This window comes from Labeo rohita, chromosome 13 (genome assembly GCF_022985175.1).
Source record: "Labeo rohita strain BAU-BD-2019 chromosome 13, IGBB_LRoh.1.0, whole genome shotgun sequence".
Lineage (NCBI taxonomy): Eukaryota > Metazoa > Chordata > Actinopteri > Cypriniformes > Cyprinidae > Labeo > Labeo rohita.
Window position 1 is genome coordinate 6,130,540 of NC_066881.1, and position 27,593 is coordinate 6,158,132.

Sequence of the window (27,593 nt, forward strand, 5' to 3'; positions counted from 1 at the left end):
ATTTTAACTTAAAATTAAACTTTAACACTTATGCACTGAAGTAGCTACTAAAAGTATTAATATGGTATAGTCCTACTTTATATTAAGAAAGCATATGGTATTCCCATCTGATCATTACTGTATGTAACGTTTTACGTGGCGTTTTTGCTCGATCTTTACTCTCAAACCTTCACTCTCAAGTTTCAAAAATAGCATAATTGTATGCACTATTAAACTAGATCATCATACAGACCCGAGGTGCGCATATGATCCCTGCTGCTATAAGTTTCATCGCTCTCCTCCCGCGCGGTCTTTCTCATCCCAGCATTCCAGCACTCCAGCACGAGCGGCGAACGCGTCGCGTCGCGTCGGGATTCCTGAGGATTACCCGGCGTGCCCCGCGGGAAAGATGGCGCTGGACGGGAGAAGATGGAGATAAACTTTATCTGAAATCGGGAACAGCGGTTATCGACACCTGTGATCTGCGTTAACACGTCAACTCCTCACGGAGAGACACCGGCGAGAGGACGCGGGATCGGCGATCGCTCCTAACGCCACGAGCGGAGAGATTTTTAACGGCCGTTAGCAAGTGTTAGCCAGCGAGGAGAAGAAGAAGAAGGAAAAGCGGGCAAAGTTTATCCAGTTTGAGCAAGAGTCAAGACTGATCTACACCAAACTCTAGGTTCAACTGCGGAAAAGAGGCTAGAGCCAGGTAAGAAGTTCACAATTGTATTCCTTTGATACATTCGTCTATTTTAAGAGTGTACTATCAAATCTATTTTCACATATTGTTGATATACGCGACCAGTCACCGTTCAGATGAACTGATAAACACACCCAGCAGTGCTGGGTTGAACCTAAACATCATATCTGTGTAATCACACCTGTGAAATGCTTCTTGATCGTCATATCCTCGAGGCACTGATCAGACAGCAGATTAGAGAAGGTGACTAATCTTAAAAGTGTCGATGTCAGGTGTTTAACGCGCATTTATTCGGTCGAGTCAGTCGTGGCCATGGGCAGTGGAAATAAACCCTTCGGCAGCGTGGTCTGTGTGATGTGTTTTCACTGTTCGTGATTTAAATACATGTATTTAATAATTCTTTATTGTCTTTTTGTTCTCCTGATCGGAGATACACTCATATTAATGCTTACCAACTAGATCCGGTTGTGCAACCGATCCTGTTACACGGTCTTCTTTAATACTCGGGTTGATCTAGATGATGATTATGATGATGATGATCATGATGATGATGTCCGTAAGCGATGGGGATTATTTTATTCACGTGTCCTAACATGAAATAGGTTAGTGTAACTTGGGAAGAAAAACCGATGCGATATTTCGACGAATACTCTCAGTTTATGCTGAAATAAGTCGTCCATTATGGACACAGCACAGGTAAAAAGGCTTGAGAAACCTGCGGTTATGAATCACTACTCCGGCTGTCACGATCGTGAAATGTTGGTTGACGATTAATTGTCATACAGATAACTGCGATTGAGATTTGTTTGTCTGTTTTAGTGCCACACGCAGCGTAAGCTTAATACACATAAAGCTTAGGAAGAAGTCGTTTATTTACATTGAACATGGACTCACTATATACTCAATGACTTCATTTAAAGTGTTGGAAACAAATATTGCTCTAGTAAGTTTTAACACCGTTAAAATATTTCTGCTTTGCGTCCACTTGGGTGTAATTCACGCTGGTGTCTTTTGGAACACAGCCAACTTAAATATTGTATTTTATTATGCAATATAAATGTATTTCTGCCTCCATTTTCTCACTTTGACGTGCTGGGTTGTCTGACCTACTACGGAGAAAAATATCTTCCATTACTCAAACGTCAAATGAAGTGAAACCAGGGCGTTTTGTGTTCACGTGAGTACTTTCATATGCGACGCAAAAGTTGCGTAGGGGAACTTTTTGTTTCATTGCACATTGTCGCCTTAAGAAACTAACAGAGACAGCGGTACGAAATGGAAACAAACGCTGTTTTATTTTATTTTGACAGTGTAGATTTACGTAATAGCATATTTACATTTGAAGCACAATCCAGACAAATCACAATAAGGTTTAAGTGCGCAAATATCGCAAAAATCACAATCGTTATCACAAAAACCTAATGTCAATCTGTTGAGTTTTAATAAATGTGTCTTTAAATGTCATAATTGTTAAAAATAGGTGACATTTGTGACCCTGGACCACAAAACCAGTCATAAGGGTCAATTTTTGGAAAACTTAGATTTACACATCAGCTGACATCTGAATAAATAAGCTTTCCATTGATGTATGGTTTGTTAGGATATGACAATATTTGGCCGAGAAAAAATTAGCTTTGATATATTTTTCGTAGGAAATTTACAAAATATCATGGAACATGATTTTTACTTAATATACTAATGATTTTTGGCATAAAAGACAAATCAATAATTTTGACCCATGCAACGTATTGTTGGCTGTTGCTATAAATATACCCGTGCTACTTATGACTGGTTTTGTGGTCCAGGATCACATTTAAACAATTAAGTTGAAGTTTTTTATGTTTATTATTTATTAGTGATGTACACTGATTAAAAAAAAAAGACTAATTAATCCAGTGTTTTTTTTTCTCCAGAAATTAATCCCAATTAATTCCAGCTAACATTAAAGTTTTTAAATATACTTTTTATATTGCAGTAATTTCACATATAATCTTCAAATTAATCTAGAAAACATGAAGACAGTATATTTTCAGTATTTGTTACTTTTTTTTTTTTGTACTGAAGGTGAGTTTCACTGAGACCTAAATTACTGATGTCTCTAGGAAATTATTTTTTCATAATATTTAACCACTGACTATAGCCGTTACGTAACATTACAGTATAATAGAGCTATCAGTTTTAACATTTATTAGACTTAAAAAAAAAAACTTACAATTTAAGAAAATTTGAAAAAAACCTTTGCATAAACCCATTATTTACCTACTATTTAGGAAATATACAGAAATTGAATAGTTATCAAACACTAAATGCTAAATTAAATATAGATTAATCCTTAAAGCATCAAAAGTTATTGATTTCCTCTTTTTTTCTTTTGTTCTCTGATTAATAGACATCACAGCAGCTGGGTTATTAGCTTATTTGGCTGCTATTACTTTAAGAGCTGCCACTGCTGAATGTGATGCAGATCTGACACACATGCTTGTAGTTTAATTCGCCCTTTAATATGAAATGATACATGCTACAGTGCACGCTTGTGTGTGCAATTGAGGTGCACGTGCAATGAGCACAGTATAACGACTGTTTTACTGAAGCTCCCCCTTCAACTGTACCTTTCCTATGCTCGTTTTGAGTAGCGCTGAAGTGAAGCTGGAATGTGTGTCTGAAAAATCTCCCATGTGATGTGGTCGTAAAGATGTTCTGCGACTAAATAAACTCAATTCTTGTCAAGAAAAAATAGACAGAAGCAGCAGTTGTGAATGGGGTGGCCAACCCTAGCTCCACCCCTGCGTTAACTGCTAATATGTTAAATAATCAAGTTGTGTGAAATGTAACATTTGCACTTGCAATGAACTCACAACGAGTGGATTTTTGAAAAACGAAGACTTAATAATAATGTTTTTTTTCCGCTTTAAACCATTGGCAGCTTGCAGCATAATGCACAGACTTATTTCAATATCTGAGTTGTTGATGTAAGGCCACAGCGTCACTAATCCAGCTCTGTGTAAAGTAGATCAGCATCCTGATGTCATTGACTTCTCTGGCTCTGTTTTAAAACATTTTGAGCTGCCTACCTAGACCGCATTTTTGGGTATCTGTGATTGTACATTGAGCCCAAGTGAATGGGCAAGACACTTTCTTTAAAGCACTTCAGAGAATACCAGTTTTTGGTTCTCTTTTGTTAGTGTAGGCAGCTCACTAGTTTGAAACGAAGACTCCGTGTTAAATGCCTCTCAGGGGAGGTGAAATAAACCGCAGCGTTTCATTGCGTAGTGCTTGCTTGATATGACAGCTTAGCTGCTCCCATTCCTCCTCCCTTTTTATGGGTGCACTTAAAGGGAGTTGATAAGTCATGCATGTCTCAGCCATTACTTACAGATGGGAAATGTCAATAAACAATTAGTAAAGTGCAGTTTGTTAAGAGCTGAACATGCTGCTGCTGATTAGCGTTTGGTCTTTATTGGGTTGTACAACTAACTAATTCAATGAATAATTCATTTCATGCAAAGAGATTAACTTTATTGCAAATTTCAGTCCTGATGTTGAATAGCGAATGCTTACTCATGTCTGATTGGACTATGATTGGCTGTTCCATAAACTCAACTGTGCTGATGCAGTAAATACAGCGGTGAAAGGTCAGTGACCTCTCCTCCCTCGTGTGGTGTAGGGTCACTTAAAAACATCCTCTGGGTCTTAGCAGCATTCTGCATTCTCTCCCATCCGGCTCCAAACGCTCAGTGTATGGTCTCTGTTTGCACCTCGCTCACATAACGTTGCTTTACTAGCTGCCGGTGACTGGTGTACTTGTGCTAGGCGGTGTCGTATGATAGTGCAGCCCCCCGTGGAGGTTTATCAATTAGGAAACAGCCAGTGTGAAAATGTTTGGGGAGGGATTTGTTGAAAGATTACTCTGTCAAGTGCCGCTGCGTGTAGCTCGGCTTAGCTGAAGAGATGGGGCCTGAGTGTTTAATTGGGAAAAGGTGGTTGAGAGTCGGATAATTGTTGGACGATTGATGCTGTTAAGTCTTCTTCCATTAAGTAAGGCGTAATGATCGGAGGCTGAATGCTGTTCCGGTGAGGTTTTGTTAGTACTGTTTCGGGGAAAAGTGTAGAGTTGGTGACTATCATAATTGGTTATATAACTTTGATTGCAGTTTTTTACTAAAATGCATCAAATTTAATTTTGGTCACAAATGGGGTTGGTAATACAATTCATAATTTGTCTTTTGTCAAATATGCTGAAGACAATTGCAGATAATTACAGATAGGACTGCTTGATTATTGAAAAAAACAAACAAAAAATAAATTGCAATATAGCAAAAGCTGTGATTTAATTAAATGGTTTGGTTCACAGTAAATACTACTGAACATGAACTTCATCTTCACGTCTGCTCAGAGTTTGGGACATTTTAACGTGCATTTGGGAACGCGGTGTGCAAATTAGAAGTACTTATCGGCCAAACAGAAGCTTTAATGTCCAAAAATAAATTTAAAATAAAAGTGTGATGAATTGATGATAATAATAATAATAATAATAATAATAATAATAATAATAATAATAATAATAAAACACGTTGTAATTTTACAGTTGTTATGTGTAAATATTGTTTCTTAAACACACAAGTTTATATTTTAGTGAAATTTTATTTATTTAATAATAGGGCTGTCAAACGATAATAAAAGTTTGAGTTTGCCTAATATATGTGTTTGTACAGTGTATTATTATGTATATGTAAATACACACAAATGAATGTATATATTTAAGAGAAATGTTATTTATGTACGAAATATTTGTATTTATATATAACATAAATTATATAAAAATTATAATAAATACATATAAATGTTTCTTAAATATATACATGAATGTTTTTGTGTTTACATTTATTTATAATAATTACACATAGTACACACACATATATTAGGCTAACCCAAACTTTTATTTTGTATGCAATTAATCAAGATTAATCGTTTGACAGCCCTATTTAATAATAATAATAATAATAATAATAATTATTATTATTATTATTTTTATTACTATTATTATTATTATTATTATTATTATTTTTTTTTTTTTTTATTTATTTTTTTTTTTTATAGCTACATCAATATATAATCACACAATTCTGACCAAATTGTGGAGCCCTCAAAACAGGCACAGTATGCTGGATTTTTTTTTTAAGTAAGTATTTTAATTTTTTTTTACTTTAATTTTTAATAATTACATTTGCCCCCAAATTTTACAGCTTTAATTGCACTACATATGTTGTTACAAAAATATATTTAGAGAGATGTGTTGTTAGTGTATAGCAAAAGGCCTAAGTATATTATATTATATAATATATTATATTATATTTGGGTGATTAACGTGCATTTGGGAATGAAAAGCACTCAGCCAAAGAGAAGCTTTAATGTCAAAAAATAAATTCAAAATAAAAGTGTGATGAATTAATAATTGACGAAATTGTATGAATATAAGATTTGCAATTTTCCAGTTGTAATGTGTATTTTTTTCTTAAATACACGAGTTGAATAATAATAATAATGATACAAATTATAATATTAATAATTACAATAACAATAATAATAATAATAATTATTATTTTATAGCCATATTAATATATAATCTCACAATTTTGGCCAAATTGTGGAGCCCTCAACAGAGGCACAGCAAGCCTGGATTTTTTTAAAAGCAGAATTTAAACGTTTTTATAATATTTTTTTTAATCATAATATTATTTTGGTAATTGTAATAGTAATTTTATTTTAAATTTCAGTTAAACTCAGTTCTAAAAACGACTGTAAATTATTGTGGAGACCATGAATGTTTTTTTTTTTTTTTTTTTTTTTTTTTTTTGCTTTTATATCTAACCAGCAGTAGTATGAGATTTAAAATGATTTTCACATTGCTGTTCAAATTACCAATATTTGTTGAATTTTTTATTTTTATTTTTTTTGTGTCTGAATCATGCATTCCAGATTGTCACCTTCGACACACGCGCTCAGTTCCGTGCCGTTTTTTTTTTTTTGAAACACAGCACAAAGAAGGGCTGTTGAAGATGACCTTGGCAGTCGAAATTGGTTTAGAATTTCGGATACACTCTATTCATCAGCGTTTGCCCACACACTGCATGACCTTTCACTCAGAAGAGCTGTCAGTCGGTCTTTTTTTAATGCAGCCATTTGAATGGTTTTATTAAGATGAACTCAACAGTTGTTTTGACCGTATGGGATGGTGCTGGAAAGATGCACCTGTGATTTTCCTCAGAAATGCCAAGGCTTCTGTGCATCTGGTGATTTGGTGTCACAGTAATCACATTCAAAGCTACATGAAAAATCACGGTAGTAGCATGTTATTCTTTGTATTGCTTTGGAGTACTATGGTTATCGGTTAGCACGAAGTGTGAAGATCCAAAGCAAGTTATTTATTTTTTTTTTAAATGTTTGTAATATTTTCAGGCTTATTGCTAGCAGTGAATAGACTGCACAGACTTTTTGTGTGACCTACATGTTGCAGTGTTTTGGAAGCTCCTCTGGAATTCGCTCAAATCTTTTTTTGAACGGGCGGGAGCGAGAGTCGTGAGGATTGTGTGGAAACATTCCTTTGCTTGGCCGGGCTCCCATGCTGGTGAAACGCTCCTCAGTAACCGGCATTCAGTTCTTGTGCAAATTTACCCTCCGCTTGCTTGCTCCCATTGTCAGCCTGTCAAGTCTGTTTTTATGTTTGTTGCTTGAATCCAATTATCCATGACCTGCAACATAGCCTGCATCTTTTCTCAGCGCTATACAGACACAGGTTACTGATTCTTTCCTCCATCCGTCTCTTTCATTGCACTTTCTGTTCTCTACCTTCATCAGTTTTCAAGCAGCGCTTGGAGATTCTCGCTTAAAGGTAATGAAATCACCCATTTGCCCATAATGACCAAATAAGCAGCTGAAATGTCTCATAAAGGTCAGGACTTCAGAGGAGGGAGAACGTGTGCGTTTGTTAATTTCCGAAATTCACCCTGAAATTAAAGTCCTCTACCTTAACTTTGCTTTTTCTGTACCAAGTCAACTTTAAAAGAAGATTTTTGCTTCACAGATGTTGTGTTTTTGATGTCAAAGCCAACATACATTTCTAGGGGTGTAAAATGAGTCTGACAATGAGAAGACACCGATTACATTAACTGATATTAACTATAGTAATACTATGCGAAGTTACATTTGTATATATTTTTTAAACACTTGTACTTTATGTAAAATACATTTTGATAAATATGTTATTTTTGAAAATATAAACACAAGTTTTGATGTCAAAGCCAACATATATTCCTAGGGGTTTAAAAAATCTGGTAAATAATTTGTAACATTGATTATTACTTTATACTATAAGCCAGCATACATTTCTAGTGGTGTAAAAACGCATCTGACAATTAAAAAAAAACAAACAAACATTGATTATAGAATATTATGATATTAATTACAGTAATAATATATGAAGTGTTACTTTTAGTTATGATCCAAAGTATAAGTATATATTATAAATATACTTTTTCCTATAATATATTTTTTTTATAGATATGAAAATTTAATAATAAAATACACATGATAAGATTTAATATTGTTTTTGAAAAGTGTGTTTTAGAAGCATTTTTTATTTTGTAATGATTCAAATTGAATTTAACAAACTTGTGACTTTATTTCATGACGTATTGCATCATTTTTTTAAAGAATCACAATCAAATCCTTGATAGACTAAATTCTGTTTTATTTTTTTCCAAAATCATTTTTTACGTTTTAATTTTTCTGGATTCTCTTTCTAGACTAATTTTTAATGGTTAAAAAAAAAATAAAATAAAAAGCATGCCTAATTAATTGAAATTATGACACAATTTAACTGCTATTTGTAAAATGACATTAAGGCCCTGTGAATGATGTTTTATTTTTTTCTCAAGTTCAGTTCTTTTTATTTATTTATTTATTTATTTATTATTATTATTATTATTATTATTTATTTATTTTTTTTACCAAATTCTATGTTTTTCATTAATTTTCTTAATTTCATTTGAATGCTTTCCTTAAAGCTTAATAATCAAAAGCATCTCTAATTAATTGATTTTATATATAAAAAAAATATTAATTCTTTCTTTCTTTTTAAATAAATGCTATGTTGTGTATTTACATTTCTCTGGTAAATAAATTCTGGTAAAAATTTTTCAGATAAATATTCCTTAAAGTATAATGTTTTACTAATACTTTTATTGTTAGTAGAAGAACTATCATTACGTTAAGTAATATATTTCTGTCACAGTTTCTTCAAGTTAAACTGACCTTTTATTTTGAAGGATTGCTTTGAAGACCTTTAGATAAAATGCTGGTGAAGTGACACTCAGACCAGTTATGTTTATGTGTTCATGAACTCATATATTGTGGCGGCAGAGTCTGAAAACACTGTGAGTTACATGCGCACTTCAGTATATGTGTAGTAAATAAAACCACACGTCTGTGCCATTTATTTATACAGAGAAATGCCAAAATGCTGGAATCATGTTTAAATAGTCTTTTTGCTGCTTAATATTCTCAGACGCTAGTCCATATCGTGCTTTGATTGAAGTATACTGACCTACTTTTGATTTGTTCATCCAGAATGTGGCAAATTCCGTGACATTCCACACTGTATAGTAAATTTTGTTTTTATGATTGTTTTTTGCGCTTCCGTCTGTGTGTTTTGCATTGCGAAAATCATAGTGCCCTAAGTGTTTACGGTCCTATGTCTCTGTATTATGAAGTCATTAGGAGCACTTTTGGTCCAAAAGAGAATAGCATTTTCATATTAGGAATAAAACATGTTTCTTTGGCATCAAACTGCATCATCTTTCATTCCTGCAGCTCTCAGAAGCCACGTGGATGTCTGACTGACGTTCCAGGAAGCTCAAATCTCCACCATGTTCCTCTTCTTCCTCACTTGTTTCCTCTTTTACCTGCAGTTGTTTTTGCCTGCGGTGTTAAGAGAAACCGGGAGTGGTAATCCTCAGCGCACATTAGGCCTGACTCCACACACACCAGCTGCTAGAACGAGCTTAGCGCTCGAGATCTCACAATGGCAGGTGGCTGTGGCCCACTGCTTCACCACTAGAGTCGTAAAGAGTCCCGCAGACCTCAGGTTTCCAGACAACATCAGGTCTGAGCTTATCTACTTCCTTTGGCACATCCACAACTCATCATCTGATGAGTGCTGCTGGTCATCAAGGACATTTCATAACGCTCCATATTTCAGCAGTTCTGTTTGCTTGTGTACTGCATTACATGTCGTCCAGCTTGATGATTATGCAATGAAAGGGACAGTTCACCAATAAAATTAACAATCTGTCATCATTTCCTAGGGCTGAGTAGTCATGCAGATTTCACAAACTGATTCTGATTCACAAGCTCTTGATTTGATTTGATTTGATACTAATTATTTGGGTAAGTCATCTCTTAGCTAATTTTGTAAACCAAGCCTGGAACTCTGTGCATTACTATAATATTAAAGATTAAAATTGACAACAAATTCAGTTTCTAAAGCTTGGAATAATCAACATGCTAACTAAAATGAGTTGTATACAGACATTTAAATGACAAAAAAGGCAAGGGATCTTTTTAATGATATAATTATGTTTGTTCTCCAGTTTGTTGAAATCTAAACATTTAAATGGTGGCTATAATAGATTTATGGGTGATTAATTTAAACATATAGGCCCATGTGATTTCCACAGTGTGGAAAACACAGATGGAATCGCAGAATCCAGTCATAAAAATGGAATTTACTCGGAATGTCATGGAGTTTGCCACATTCTGGATGAATAAATGAAAAGTAGGTCAGTACACTTAAATCAGAAGCAATATAGACTCGTGTCTGTGAATATTAAGCAGCAAAATACTATTTAAATGTGAATCATGCAAGTTCTGCCTGTCTGTGTGAATGAAAGGCGTAGATGCGTGGTTTTGTCTACGACATACATACTGACGCACGCGTGACGCTCACAGTGTTTTTTAGCCTCTGCCTCCACAATACGAGTACATGAACATACACGTAATCTCTAGAACTACTCTGAGAGCCACTTCTTGAACGTCTTGCCGTTTAGTTTGAGAAAAACTATTGGCATATTATACAAACAGAAACTTAAAGGTCTTCATAGCAACCCTTCAAAATAAAAGTTTGGTTTAATTTGAAGAAACTTTTATAGAAATATATTACTTAATTTACTACTACTACTACTACTACTACTACTACTACTGAAAAAAATTAAATAGTATTTTTTAAGGAATATTTACCACAAAAATGATTCAACAATTTATTGACCAGAAAAATGTAAATACACAACGCAATATTTTTGACACAATTAATAATAAAATGTAAATAAAATAAAATAATTATAAACTCTTTTTTTAAAAAAATAAGTATCAATTAATTATAAAATGCTTTTAAATAACACAATTTAATTAAAAACATTAAAGTGGAATCCAGAAAATTAATGGAAACAAAGAATTTGGTAAAAATGATACTTGAGAAGGAAACAACAACAACAAAAAGTTTCAGCTTCTAAATTCTGTTAGTTTTGTTTCATATAAAAATTAAAAAGCATATACAGATTATTAGATGGCAGGCACGCTACCAAAAAAACAACTGAAAGCATCAACATTCAGAAATAAAAAAAAAGGCAGCATAAAAAAAGGAAGTCTGATGGGTTTGGAGTGGCATGACAAATTTTAATTTTGGGGGGGAAGTGTTGCTTTAATAGAAAATTGAAGGAAAATTTCATCCGTAGCGTGTAAAAGACCAAAAGCGTGACGTGTGCCGGTTGCTTTTGTGCCATTGCGGAACGTCACATCTATAAGCTGCCAGCTCACAGCAGGCTGTTCATTGACTCATATCCCTGCCTTTCTCTTCCTGTCCCTTCCTCAGTATCTCTCTGTTTTTCCTCCTGACGTCAGCACTTCTACTATTTTTGTCTCCAATGGACATTTTCGTGTAGATATAATTAATATCTCTGAGAACTACAAATTACCCTTTCGGTGTTGGGTTTTGTAAGCCCTGTCATTCACACTGAAAGGTCATAGCCATTTGGATACCTTTATATGAGATCGTATTTAGTTCACATGGACAGAATGGCCTATTTCTGTCAGTGTTGCCCTGGAGCTTATGTTACAGGTGCAGAAGACGTCTTAAGTTATCTCGTTGACACAGTTGACTATTGGCATTTCCATTAGCATGACAGTCTTCCATTCTCTCTCCTTATGAAGAAACGTGTGAAGTTGACACCTACACTAAATACGATCTAAATTTGGAGTTGTGGCCGTGGGTAGAGTTCAGACTTGTCAAAACACTGTACATTCAATGAAGAGTTCACTTAAATATGAATATTTTTGTCATGTGCTCACCCTCACTCCTTTTCAAATCTGCTTGTCCATCCTGACCGCAGAAAAATCATCCTTTTCATCCTTTTAAAGTGAATGCAGATTATTTTGCTGCCAAACTCCTAAAATTCTGCATATTCAAACGCTGAAGAAATATAGAATGCTCATTTTAGAGCTTGGCCATAAAAAAATGGCTATCCACAAAAGCAAAATCAATAATTTTACATGTACGACTACATAAGAGTGAGTAAATGACTCCTTTCACTTGCTTTGCCTGTTGTCTCAAGATTATTAGGAGCATTTTCAAGGTTGATTCAGGCTTGAGTGGTTCCTGGCAGTTGCGCTGATTGGATATTATTCTTGTGTGGACACACCCCCATCCCGGAGCAGTAGAAATGAAATCACTCAGAGGAACTGAAAGAGCCACCTCAGCTATAATCTGACCTCCTACAAACCCAGCGCTCGCAGCTGGAGGTCCGTTTTACTACAGTGCATAGGTGGGTTTTAAGACAAGAAACATGCATTACTATTGCCCTTTTAAAGGAGAAGTCCACTTCCAAAACAAAGATATATACATATAATGTACTCACCCCCTTGTCATTCAAGATGTTCATGTCTTTCTTTCTTCAATCGTAAAGAAATTATCTTTTTTAAAGAATTTCAGAATTTTTCTCCATATAATGGACTGATATGGTGCACCGATTTTGAACTTCCAAAATGCAGTTTAAATGTGGCTTCAAACGATCCCAAATGTGGTTGTAAACGATCCCAGCCGAGGAAGAAGGGTCTTATCTAGTGAAACGATCGGTTAGTTTCATTAAAAAAATACAATTTAAATACTTTTTATTCTCAAACGCTCATCTTGTCTTGCTCTGCCTGAACTCTGTGTATTTTGGCTCAAGACAGTTAGGGTATGTCAAAAAACTCCAATCGTATTTTCTCCTTCAACTTCAAAAATCACTTCAAAATCATCTTACATTGCTGCAGAAGTACCGGCCCAGTCTTTGCAAAGCAAACATGGAAAGAAGATCAAACACCCTTAACAAAAAAGGTAAAACAGTGATATAGGATGATTTTGAAGTTGAGGGAGAACATGAGATGGGAATTTTTCGGCAAACCCTAACTGTCACAAACCGGAAAAAAACAGTTCAGGGAGAGTAAGACAAGATAAGCGTTTGATATTAAAAATATAAATTGTATTATTTTTATGAAAATAACCAATTGTTTCGCTAGATAAGACCCTTCTTCCTTGGCTGGGATCATTTACAACCGCATTTGGGATCGTTTGAAGCCGCATTTAAACTGCATTTTGGAAGTTTAAAATCGGGGCACCATATCAGTCCATTATATGGAGAAAAAATGCTGAAAAGTTTCCCTCAAAAAACATTTCTTTATGGCTGAAGAAAGGCATGCAAATCTTGAATGACAAGGGGGTGAGTACATTATCTGTAAATTTTTGTTCTGGAAGTGGACTTCTCCTTTAATTGTTTATTCTCATTTCTCTTCTTTTTACATTTATCTGTTGTCCACATATTTTCCCCCCCGATTTGCAGTCTAGAAGAGTTGAGAGGCAGTCTGCAGATTTTGGGAAGTCGGAGGTAACACATTTTTTGCTGAAAATTGAGTAGTTTATGGTGGACAGTTTCATCTTCAGACTAGGGGTAGGCAATCTTCCCAAAAATATCGTATCATGATCTTATTACACACAACTGCAAACCACTAAATTGCAATATTCAGTATTCAGTTATGAGAGAGATCGACATTTTGACATATTTTTGTGTATATTTATATACTTTGCTCATCTGTGTTCTGCTTGTAGCATGTGGACCGAGCTTAGGGAACAGTCACAATTTAATTGCACTTTTAATAACACTTTCTAAAATATAGTATGTCCCACAGTTGACTACATTTTATGTCAGTCACGTTACATGATTTGTCTGATTTGGACGTTAAGTTTAGGCTTTTAAAAGGGTCATTTTCCACTAGCTGATATGATTCTTTAGGGTCTTTATGAAAAGTCTACAAACATATTTTGGTCTTTTTTTACCTTGTCAAAAACAACTCTGTTCACAGCAAGCCATTTCAATGCATGGCCCTTTAAATGCTAATGAGCTCTGCTCACCCCACCCCTCTCTTCTGTGGGGTGACATTTAGCCATGAAACTTGCTAACTAGCACATTATTAGGAAAGGCGATTTGCAAAGATTTATTAAAAACACTTATACTTACTTCTTCTGTAGGTGAAACTGGATCACGAATGATTTGTGTGAACATAGACGCATTTAGGTAGATCGGAGGGCGCATTGAGTTCACAAACAAAATTAATCCTCGCCGTCCTCAGCTGCTCAGATGTTGGGAGTAAACGATTACTGCTATGTGCATTATTACATCCAACAACAATACACCTTAGGCTACGTCTACATTAATTCGGATACATTTTAAAACTGAGTTTTCGTTTTAAAATGCTCTCCGTCAACTCGCGTTTTCAAGCATTTTCCAAAAGTTTCTCATCCATACTGAAATGTATAAAAACATTAAATTCGCCTTACTGTGCATGCGTAAAACCTCCAAAAACTAAATGGGATGATACAGACGGAACAGACAGACATCATTTTTAACGCAGTTCTTCTGGCAGGAATTTTATTTACGTAAATATCTCATCATTTACTGAAGCGTCCATGTCATGCTCACTCATGTTTGATCTAAAAAGCAGCTGCCCTCATGTTTTGCCACAGGAGTCAAGACAGCAACTGTGAGTAAATTTTCTGTCATCTTTTTAAGACTGTAATATGAAGAGTGTACAAGGTAAATGTCTTTAGCAGCAGTGTGAAAATGAATTGACCCGGGTCTTAAAAGCACCACTCACATTTGATATGCTTCAAAAGACGCAAGTGCAACGTCCATACATGTCCGTATAATGCTGATGGGTTTTTAATGGGAAAGTATTAACATGATTAAAATGAGTTCATCGAACAACAGAAATGATTTACACTGGGGGTTGACCGATATGTGTTTTTCAGGCCCGATACCGATTATTACAGATCAAGTAGACCGATAACTAATATTTTGAACCAATGTCTGGTATAAAAATTTAAATTAATGTCAAAATTAAGAATAACAAGGGCTCTGACAAAAACTGCCTTCCCTGGTGTTGGTTGAGTGCACTTCTTACTCTTTTCATCCTTTGTTCATCCATCTACAATAAGGGTAATACAGTATATAGAGAGAATTAAAAGTGAGGCCACTCTATGCTTCATGATTAAGCCTATGAATACTGGACTACAGCTGAACAGCTTGTTAAGTATTTGGCTTGTTAGAAATGTATGTGTAATAGCATAACCTCTCATAATCCCTTATTAATTATTTTCAGATAACTAAAACATAACCTACAATAATAGAGGTGACTATTCAATTCATCATCTAATGCACATCCATGGATTTACTTAAAAACACATAATGTATAATAAGTGTTATTTAATTGTCTTAATAGCTCCATTGTAGAATTATTTCTATGAAACTATAACACTAATAGCCTATTATAGTTGCACTTAGTTAAGTAGCTTATTGAAATGTCTAAATTTATGTCATCCTAATCTTGGCCTATGTGACACTAAAAAAAAGTTCAGTTAGTTTTAATTTACAGTACAGTGCAAATGAAGGTGAAAAACTATTTCATTTATCTTTGAATCAAACTCTTTATTTTTGGCAAACATAGGGGTTTACTATTAAAATTAAAACATGGAAGAAATAGCACACTATGTAATTATTCTTTTAAACAAAATTGTAATAATTGTTGTAGTAGAAGTAGCCTATTACATATATTCTAATCTGCTGCACCACAGTAATATATTTCTGACAGTTTCTTTTAGATGGAACTTATATTTTGACAGGTTGCCATGAGGACCTTTTAAGTTTCTAAGTTTAAGCCTATTAAACATGACATGACGATAGTTTTAGAGATGTTGTTCATGTATTTATGTATTTATCACTAAATTCATGTAATCGGTCGACCTCTAATTAACACACCCCCTTGTCATCCAAGATGTTTATGTCTTTCTGTCAGCACTAGCTCTGGGATGCGCGTCCACGACACTACGAATCACGTCTAAGTTCATGGTCCGTGTACTCCGGCTCAAAAAGGTAGAGTATGGCGAAAAACTCCATCTCCTACAACTTCAGAATCGTCCAACATCATTGTACCTTTTTGTTTGTAAACAGCATTTGACTTACTTGCACTTTGTTAGTCTTTGCGTGTTCGCTTTGTAAACACTGGGTCTGTAGTTCCGCGTGACCTTTTTGACGTGATTCACTAGTACGTAGCATCATGAACGTGCATCCCAGAGCCTGTGCTACACAAGCTTTTGTGCCTTAAATGTATACAAATTTTTATTTTCCGAAAGAAATGACAGATCGTTTCGCTAGTTAAGACCCTTCTTCCTCGGCTGGGATCGTTTAGAGCCTTTTGAAGCTGCATTTAAACTACATTTTGGAAGTTCAAAATTGGGTCACCAATGAAGTCCATTATACAGAGAAATATCCTGAAAAGCTTTCCTTAAAAAACATAATTTTTTCACGACTGAAGACCGAAAGACATGAACATCTTGGATGACAATTTGGTAAGTAAATTATTTGTAAATTGCTGTTCTGAAAGTCTAGTTCTACTTTAACTGACATGGGAAAATTATGTTGGTTAAGGATTTGGAATTTCCGTTTTGTTTTCTTTTTGATTAATCCACCAGCCCTACTGATAACCAATATTTTGAACCGATATGCCTGGTGTAAAAATAAAAAAAAAATAATGTCGAAATTAGTTAGTTTAGGTGTGTTTGATTAGGGTTGGAGCTGAACTCTGCAGGAAGGTAGATCTCCAGGAACAGGGTTGAGCACCCCTGCTGTACAGCTTTTAGTTTTTAGTGTTTTATTTTTAGTTTTAGTGTTTTAATTTATTTATTTATTTAGACAAAATAGTTTATTGGTAATTTGCCGGTTATCTGCTTATAGTATCTGTATTTCACAAAAGTATTTCACAGTAAAATAGGCTTAAAAGTCCCATACTTGCATTGAAGAAGGTTCTGAGCCAGACCTAGAGATTTTAACAGTGGTTTGTTTTGACTTGGCCAAAAAGCAACCACCCAGAACCACCCTTGGCAACCATCCTTTATACCTTCGCATTGGTTTGATAAGTTTTGCGCAGACATGTACGCACTCACATGTACTTAATTTGCTTGTGGCCTTTAGGAATGAATGTCCTCTATTCTACCTTTTGTAGGAAAACATCCTCAGTCTATAGCAGCTCTGTTTGTTTAGTCTTCATTTACAGTCTACACAGCAGACATTCAGCCTGTCCATTACATCTTGGCATTTGAGGTTAGCACCGATGGCTATTCTCAAACTGACGTCTGAGTTCAATTCAAGTGTTTGTGTTTTTACGTGCTTGTTGGTTTCTTTCCGGTGCGCAGTCACTTAAGTTTTCGGTTTGCTCAGAGTTGTCAGATAAAGGTTTCAATAAAACTTTGAGTTCAGAAACTTTGCAGTGCTGTGCATAGTCCTGTGCATAGAGGAGGATGAAACCTTCGTGCCTCTTAAAGCTGGATTTCTCACAATCCCTTGTTATGGAGTCAGCATCTGCATCAATAAAATACATGACTTAAGTGTGATTTCTTTCCATTTTCGCTATGCTTTGAGCATTCGAAATCCCATTGAGTTCGTGACTGAATATTAAGGAGGTTATACGCTGACTTTGGCCTGCAGGTACGGAAATAAGTGAACCGGTCTAAAAGCAATAAATGAAAGAGCCCCATTCAGGATTAGAAGTGTCCATGTCTCAATATTCTCGGTAGTCTCTTAGGTGTTTTCAAAGGTGATTCCTATATGAAGCGATGGTAAATTTCCCCCATGACTCGTGGGGTCGGCTGGCGATATTGTAGCGCTGATGAAAGAGGGTCAGTGTAGTCAGAACTGCAGCTCCCGGCATGGGATTTGTATTTACATGTCTTCACGCAGAAGCCCGCTGAGCCTCAAAGAGTGGGAGAGAGTTGCTTTAAGACTGAATCCCCCTCCCACTTTGGAAGAAGCTTGATTCAGACAGACACAGGAAACCACTCACACTTGCCCTCGAGCTCCATCTGCATTCATACATGGAGCTCTTCTGGGACTTGGTGGCATTCATCTCTGACATGACATGGACTGAGACTTGCCAGATTTGCCGGTGTCCCTCTTCCACTGCTGTTTTCCATCATGAAGAATCACAGCACTGACAGTGATTGATGAAAGAAACATCATGTACAAGACTGTAGGAAGAGAAAGTATGTTTGAGTTGATTTTCAAAGTTGGCGTGTTTTCATAATCGACTTTTTATAGTAATCTTTAGCCGTAACTGTTAATGTGGTTTGCTAATGTTATTACGTCCAGCACATTTAGGCAACTCAAACAAACAGATTGTATTTCCGTTTGTGTGAGTGGCACATAAATTACACATTTCATCTGCTTCCTTCCGTAAGAAGATGTTTTGGATATCATAGAGTGGGTGTTCATATGTCACTAAGGCGTTTGCAGGAGGGGCTTGCTGCCACAAGAAAAAATCAGCGACAAGCAGCCCTGCCCTTGGCTCTAACAACTCCCACAGTCAAGAAGTTCATAAGAAAGGCCAGCCGAGTTCAACCACTCTAATCTAGCGGAGAGATCGATGTCTGTCATGAAACGTTTTTCAGCGCAAAGCACTTTCCATCATCCTTGAAGCACGTCTTCTGTAGCGATCGCACGCACTGAAAGGCTTTGTATAAATAGACGTGTATATAAATCAATAAACCTTCTGGGAAATGCCGACATGTTGTTCATTCACGAAGGAAGCTCACTTCTAAGGTAACCCAATTCTCAGCACTGAAACTGTAATTGCAAGAGAAAGCGATCCCAGAATGCAATTTGACATGCTCAATCAATCCAAGATGGAATATGTAATTAAAATAGATTATTATCCAATATTTGTGTGCTCTGTTTTGTGCTCATTAATGAGACTTTTTTTAATGGATGTCATGGAGGAGAGGCTTCGCTATGCTGAATAAACTGCTTTTGTGGGTAACAGGTCATCAATTAATGAATCGATGGCCTATTGGCTAAGTTTTTTCATCATGTTTGCAATTAAACATTTATTTTAGATTGATCTCTTATAAAACAGCAGTTTGTTGAGGTTTAAACACTTAAAGAAGTACTAATTGCTTACTGATTTGCTGTCACATTACAACACCTTATTTTGTCAAATAAACATTGAGTATGTTAGAATCAAGAGAGGAGAACTGTCTGAAAACAGAGGATTAAGAATTGCCAGGAAATCTCGCTCCATTTTGGGAAGGATTTTGAACAATGACCTAAATCTTTTACTTTGTCAAGAAAAAGCACAAAAAACCTGGTTAAGTTTATACTAAAAACTGCGTATTACAGGAATGCGAGTTGGAGCTTGTGTATAACTGTATTAATAAAATGATAAAATATCAGCTTGACTCAGCAAAATCTGCTTTTTACTTTAAAATGATAACCACCATAATACTCAGAGTACATTGTATGTGTCTGTCCATTAAACTTGGCCAGTACTCACGTATAGATGGTGCACAGACAGATCTGGGTAGTAACTGTAACACCCAAACACCCTTAACAAAAAAGGTAAAACAGTGATGTAGGACGATTTCGAAGTTGAGGGAGAACAGGAGATGGGAGTTTTTCGACATACCCAAACTGTCATGAACCGGAACAAAAACAGTCCATGCAGAGTAAGACAAGACCAGTGTTTGGCATTTAAAAGTATATAAATTGTATTAGTTTTATTAAAATAACCGATCGTTTCGCTAGATAAGACTCTTCTTTCTCAGCTGGGATCGTTTATAACTGCATTTAAACTGCATTTTGGAAGTTCAAAATCTGGGCACCATATCAGTCCATTATATGGAGAAAAATCCTTGCTATATTTATGCAAAAATGCATATTAATATGTTTACTTAACCTGTTGTCTACATGATAAGAAAGAATACAGAAAGCTAAAGATAAAATTCAACACATTCTACTGCATTTTACTAATGAAGAAAAAAATCTGACTGGAACCCAAACTAGACACTAAGTGATGCTTACGGTCCATGATATTGGGACAGATTCTGTGTAATAAACAATTCTTTGTGACTGTATATAGTTTTCAAGTTGGAAAAGATGTTTTGGAAAATTTCTGGACGTTGATTGTGTTAATTACATTGCTGTCTGTGGGAGGGTCGGAGAGCTGTCAGAACGCATAAAAAATATCTTAATTTGTGTTCTGAAGACAAACAAAGCTTTTATGGGTTTGGAATGACTTGGGGGTTAATGACAAAACTTTCATTTTGGGGTGACCCTTTAAGTATCATATGCATGTGCTTTTGGTTCTCTGATGTTGGTTATGGTCACATGACATGTAGATAAAATATTACATTTTTTAGTAAGTTTATTCTGATTGATTTTAAAATGATTTATTTTAGTGTAACATTTTTTGGGATTTAATTAATTATTAACTTTTCATACTGAAAATGCAGTTCCTTCACAAACATCAGTTTGGGAAACCTTGATGTAATATAATGTTTAATGCATTTCATGTTGTTAATAATAACAAATGGAATATATTTTCTTGCTATTTGTATTTTTATTTCAATATGGTACAATCTCATCCTATTTAAAGGGGTCATCGGATGCCCATTTTCCACAAGTTGATATGATTCTTTAGGGTCTTAATGAAAAGTCTCTAATATACTTTGATTAAAAATTCTCAATGTAGTGTAAAACGACACCCTTTTTACCTTGTCAAAATCAACTCTAGAAAAATCATCTCATTCTGGTTGAGGCTGCTTTAAATGCAAATGAGCTCTGTTCGCACCGCCCCTCTCTTCTGTCTGTGGATAGAGGCGCCTGTTTACATTAGCCGTATTTAGACGCGTTTAGCCGCTAAACTTGCTAACTAGCACATTATTAGGAAAGACGATCGCAAAAATTCATAAAAAAAAAACCCTTATACTCACTTCTGCTGTAAGTGAAGCTGGATCATGAATGATTCGCGTGAACATAGATGGATATATGTAGATCAAGAGGCGCATTCCCTTCACAAACAAACATAATCCACTGCATCTTCAGGGCTCAGATGTCGGGAGTAAATGACGACCACTATGTTCATTATTACATCCAGCAACACAACACCTCAATTGCTCAATTGGAGATATTCTTGTCTGACTTACATCCCTGCTCTGGCATCGTGGGAGCGGCCTCTGTGGTTGTGACGCCACAACGACAGGCATTTGAGAATGGCTCGATTTGAAAAAGGGCATATTATTTTTACAGATTAAATAAAAACCACTGCATGGATTTTTATCATTATAGGGTAGATTTGTACATGCACTGCCGACACACATTAATGTTCAAACAACATGTAAAAGTGAACTTAGTGTCCGATGACCCCTTTAAACCAATGCGATAAACAAGTTAGTTCAACAATAATCTAAAAGTAATCAAAAAGTCTGATTATGTTACCTACAATGTGCAATGTAATGCATTACAATACTAACTACAATTTTTGTCATGTAATTGGGAATCAGTAACTGATTACAGTTAGTAATCCACCCAGATCTGTCCACAGGGTAATACACACAAACATGTAACATTTTTTTTTTTTAAATAACATTACAGATAACAATAAGATGATTGTATGTAGTTGCATGGACCAAGTTGGTTCTTTATGTGGTTTTTGGACTTTTAAGGCATAATGTACAGTCTAATAATTACTAATTACACGGCTTTTCATCACAAAAATAAAGACAAGGACTAGGGCTGCACAATTAATCAAATTTATAATCGTGTTTACAGTTACAGATGCCACAGTTATGTAATCGTTCAATAACCTACAGGTTATCTTAAGGGTTTTTTTCTCATTGGTTTAATTTTTAATTTTTTACTTTTTATATATTTAAAGAAGGAACTATATATAAAAATGTGGCATGCAGTTGCTTCAAACCATGTGTAAAACTATTCAAAATATCATTCAATGTAAATTGTGATAATTGTAGTTAATAATCGCAATTACAATTTCAAGGGAATAATCGACAATTATGATTGTTGTCCTAATCTTGCAGCCCTAACAAAGACATTTAAGGACTTTTTAAAATTGTACCTGTTTATTTACTTAAAGGTCCATTGACGTGCTTTGAAACATGCAGAGTTATTCTGTGTGTTGATATGACTGCATATTAAATTCACTTGTATAATTTGTATATAGAACATCTGTACTTACATTATATTGTCTATTGTGTATTGTCTTTCACATATTTATTCTAATCAGTCATTTATTTGCTATCTGTGTCTTGTCACTTGTGATCCTGTCTGTGCACTGGAAGCTTCTGTCACCAAGACAAATTCCTTGTGTGTGTAAGGACACTTGGCAATAAAGCTCATTCTGATTCTGATTCTGATATCAAGCAGTCCCGCCCCCTTTTTTAGATAGCCAATAGTTTTTCGTTTATATCACAGCTTGGGAGAGCTTTTGAGCTCTGTAAAGCTGTATTTGACAGCTTATGACAGCCACAGTCTCATCCATATCACTATTTACACTGTCTGAATCAATTCCTATCCCCTATAAAATGCACTACGTGCCATTAAATCTCCTTAAAAATTAATTCTGTGAATTACAGCCACAGCTTCAGCGTGTATTTATATTATATGTGTAGGGGGAGGGACGCTTCGGATTCTAGAGAGTGTTTGATTGGACAAAGTTTAAAGAGATGGCTATTAATTTATATTAATAGCAATGAGACTGACCTGCTAATGTTCACTGTTTTTCTGTTCCCTTTTGTTTTTTAGATATTTAAATAAATGAAGTGAATGGTTAAAAAAAAAAAAAACCTGAAATCTGAAATCTGAAAGTCGGCTTCTAGCTTAAGGAGAGCAGAAGTTGATAAACTAGACCCGACCTTTCAGTGGAGCTTGTCTCTTTGCCGCTTTGCTTCACATACCTCAGTGGCTCCAGCTTCTGTGGTCTCACGGTGGATTTTTCCTGAAACTCTCTTAACAAACCATACTGCAGCTGTCTTGTTCCTGCCTGCTGGTGCGTAAACTCTGAAAACAGTTTATTTGTTTTCTGTTTATTCCACATCTTCACTTCCCTGCTCCCTCCCCTTTTTTTTCACGCTCTTGCTTTTCTACTTTTATATTTTCAGCGCAGTTATAATTCGCAATATGTCCGTGTCTTGCTTGGAGCTCACTGAGAGCTCTTTCTAATTAAACGAGTAGGCTAATGCTGTGTGTGGCTTGTCCTGTGTTGCCTCTCGTTGCTCGCAGTGTCTTTGAGATGCAGACTGTGGGAACATCTGTTGAATAGCTCCTGGAAACTGATTGCCTCTGCCTCCTAGTTTCTCCTCCGAAGAGCCTAGTGGTGCAGAGAGGCAGATGAAGAGGGAAAGCACTGAGGCTTGTTAAGTAGGTTTGTAAGTTAGGCAAGCTAATATAGGAGAGACGTGACTTCACACTTACATGGGAGTCTCCATCTGTCGTCGATCTTGGCTTGTCTCTGCACTTCACGCAGATATATCAGCTTCACTATTCTACTCTTGCATGGCAGCACAGTTCATTCTCTCTTGCGTTCTCCCCGGCGGGATCTCGCCACACACGTTCCCAATGCTCTATACTCCCTGGAATTGCCCTGTACAAAACGTATGCTGTAATGAGCACTCTCTCCGGTTTCAGACTATGAATTGCAGACCTATGGGCTTTAATAACTTTCAATTGTTAATCCAGTGTCATTTTTTTGTAAAAAAATTGATTAACATAATCCTGGGTTATATTATTCCATGTTTCATGCTGTTCGCACTTAATTCAGTACTTTGCTCGTAAGCATGAGAATTTGGGGTAGCTAGGCTGATATTTTCGGCTGATATTAGATATTTAAGTAATTTATTATTATTATTTTTTTTATCTTTAAGAGTACTGATAATTGAGTAACTGTTTATCAAAAAATCATAAAATGTTTTTTTTTTCATATATTTAAACAATATATTATACAGTTTTAATGCTGTTATCAGCTATAACATGAAAATAGTTATTGTTTTTGTCAATATTGGATGGAATTTGAAAATGAGTGCATCTTGGTTCATAACTGCTCAACATTGCAGTGTATGATATATTGATATGGTTATTGTATGATATGATATATTGTCGTCATGGGAGTTTTTTATGTTGTACTAATGGTAAGATTTATTTTCATGTATTCATTCATGCATTCATTTATTTATGCATTCATTAATTTGTGCATGCATTTATGCATTCATTCATTCATTTATTCGTGCATTTATACATTTATGTGTTTATTCATGCATGCCTTTATTCATGCATTCATTCATTCATGCATTTATTCATTCATGTATTTATGGATTCATTCATTCATGCATGCATGCATTCATTCATTCATGCATTCATTCATAATTCATTCATGCATTCATTCATCCATTCATTCATTTATTCGTTCATTCATCCATTCATTCATGCATTCTTGTATTCATTCATTCCTGCACACTTGCATGCATGCATTCATATATGCATTCATTCATATATTCATGCATGCATTCAATAAAAATTATGAAAATACCAATAAAAATAGTTTTACTAAAGATTTATAAAAGTGAGAAAGGATAAAAGTGTACTAACAAAATGTGACTCTGCACAAAGTAAAGAAAAGGAAACAAAGCAAACATTTCAGTTTGTCTTGGACTATCTTAAATGCTAAAAACTTGAACATTAGTCAACAACATTTATACAAGTCTAGGCACTAATTGGAGACACACATCGGCTGTGTAGTTAATTGACTATACAGTGACAAATTAATTAACAATTACCACCCAAGTAATCAAACAACAAACCTAACACCATTTAATTAATATCAAGTTCATTGTGACTTGTTTGGAAATCAGATATTCCCATTACATTGCTGTGAGTGTTTCTGAACATTTCTAGTGTTTTTGCAATGTTGATTAAACCAGGGTTGAAATGCCCATGACCTAAAGTTAGAAAAACTTTCAGGGTTGACTTCTTTTTGAAAAGATTCCAATTCCAATTTTTGCTCAGATTTGATTTTCTTTTTGTATAGCTGTTCACATTGTTGTTTGAAATGTGGCCAATATCAGATTTCCAGTGTGGCCAGATAATGGTTCTGACCTGACCCGCATGCACAAAAGAATAATACGAACAGGGTTGCCAGGTTTTCACAACAAAATCTGCCGAACTGCTTCTCAAAACTAGCCCAGTCACGTTCCAAGGGAACAATAGTGCATTAGTGGGGTCGCTTCAACCCACAGATTGAATTCAGCTCTGCGGGAAAACTGTGGACTTGGCAACACGTGCAGGCATACGGAAGTAAATGCAGAGGACATAAAGTAAGGGATTATGTGCTTATTTATCGTGTGATCTGCCGCAGAAGTCAGTAAAATTATGTGCAGGCATTAGGGCAGGCAGGCATCAGTTAGTCCATGGTTCAATACGTACCTTGGTTTAACCACGGTTTTCGGTTCGGTTCTGATGTCTTGCCACTTCAGTGTGTGTGTTATTTATTTATTTTTTTTTTTGCAACAAATGAACAAAATACTCCTGTAAAGCTCTGTACACTGGAAAAAGCATGGTTTAGTATATGTCTGCTTAATTTTTCTTTGGAGGAGGTATTATTTTTTCGATTTTTATGCAAAATGGAATGGGTTTCATTCATACTGGATGCCAGAGGGTGGCCTAGTGCAGAAAATCCACATGTGTCAAAGAAGTATTACCGCTATTGCTGTAACTGAATATAATGTTAAACATTTTGAATAATGAAATGCAAGGACAATAAACACTTGTCTGCAATAATATATGGTTTATCTGTGTTCTTCAAGCCATCTCGTGTATTTTCAAAAGCCATTGCTAATCGACATACATAGAATATGAGTATAGAATTTATCGTCTGCCTCATTCTGTGATAAGAATCCACATCAGATCACATAAGGAAGTTATTTCAAACACTCGACTGATGTTGTGAATTAAAAACAAGTTATAATGGTTTTTTAACTTTTAGTTTTTATAACACTTTTGTTGGACAACAGGTTTAGAAAGGCTTATCATTGCATGTCATTAGAATGGAAGATGCTCTGCGTGTGTCGCTTTTTCAAATATAAGCGGGGAAACGTTTCTTCATTTCAGCATGTGAAATTGTGGGCACACATACAGCCGATTCTGAGAGAAATAATACAAGGAAGTTATTTAAATCCAAAACTGAAAAACCGTACCGATGTCGTACCGAATGGTTCGACGTTATATTGAGAATTGTGATATCCCTAGCAGGCAATATGAAAACAAAAAACAACAAAAAAGACTGGGATGTGACCGACAGCAAAGTTTTGAAACCTTTTATAATAGGAGCCCTCATTTTGCTTGTATATAGAGTTGTCACTGAAATACTTATGAGTTCTGACACATCACTGACCTTTCACCACTGTCTTGCGTATGTAAAATCTTTAAAGGAATCCCATGAGTCCAGAATCGTGACATGGTGATTTAGAGTGACGTAAAACTCACATTAAAGGAGAAGTCCACTTCCAAAACAAAGATTCACATATAATGTACTCGCCCCCTTGTCATCCAAGATGTTCATGTCTTTCTTCAGTCGTAAAGAAATTATCTTTTTTGAGGAATTTCAGAATGTTTCTCCATATAATGGACTGATATAGTGCCCCGAGTTTGAACTTCCAAAATGCAGTTTAAATACGGCTTCAAACGATCCTAAATGCAGTTGTAAACAATCCCAGCCAAGAAAGAAGGGTTTTATCTAAAGAAACAATCGGTTATTTTAATAAAAATAATACAATTTATATACTTTTTAATCTCAAATGCTCGTCTTGTCTTACTCTGCCTGGACTGGTTTTATTCCGGTTTATGTAGGGTATGTCGAAAAAACTCCTATCTCATATTTTCCTTCAACTTCAAAATCATCCTATATAGCTGTTTTACCTGTTTTGTTAAGGGTGTTTGATGATCTTTGCATGTTTACCTTGCAAACACTGTGTCAGTACTTCTGCAGCGATGTAGGATTTTTGAATTTGAAGGAGAAAATACGATTGGCGTTTTTCAACATACCCTAACTGTATTGAGCCAGAATACAGAGTTCAGGGAGAGCAAGGCAAGATGAGCGTTTAAGAATAAAAAGTATTTAAATTGTATTTTTTTTTTAATGAAAAAAAAACAAACGTTTCGCTAGATAAGACCCTTCTTCCTGAGCTGGGATTGTTTACAACCGCATTTGGGATCGTTTGAAGCCGCATTTAAACTGCATTTTGGAAAGTTCAAAATCAGGGCACCATATCAGTCCATTATATGGAGAAAAATCCTGAAATGTTTTCCTCAAAAAACATAATTTCTTTACGACTGAAGAAAGAAAGACATGAATATCTTGGATGACAAGGGGGTGAGTACATTATATGTAAATCTTTGTTTTGGAAGTGGACTACTTTAACTCTGACATGACT

The 27,593-nt window shown here is 35.3% G+C and overlaps 1 protein-coding gene across 4 annotated transcripts in view; it reads left to right on the forward strand.

Annotated features, from left to right (window-relative positions):
* Nucleotides 1-291: 291 nt before the first annotated feature.
* Nucleotides 292-27,593, forward strand: part of tjap1 (tight junction associated protein 1 (peripheral)) — a 129,476-nt gene continuing 102,174 nt past the window's right edge. For all 4 annotated transcript variants that reach the window (XM_051125550.1, XM_051125553.1, XM_051125554.1 and 1 more), the window contains exon 1: nucleotides 292-691. The gene's annotated coding sequence lies outside the window, so the exon portion shown is untranslated. The remainder of the gene's footprint in view (nucleotides 692-27,593) is intronic.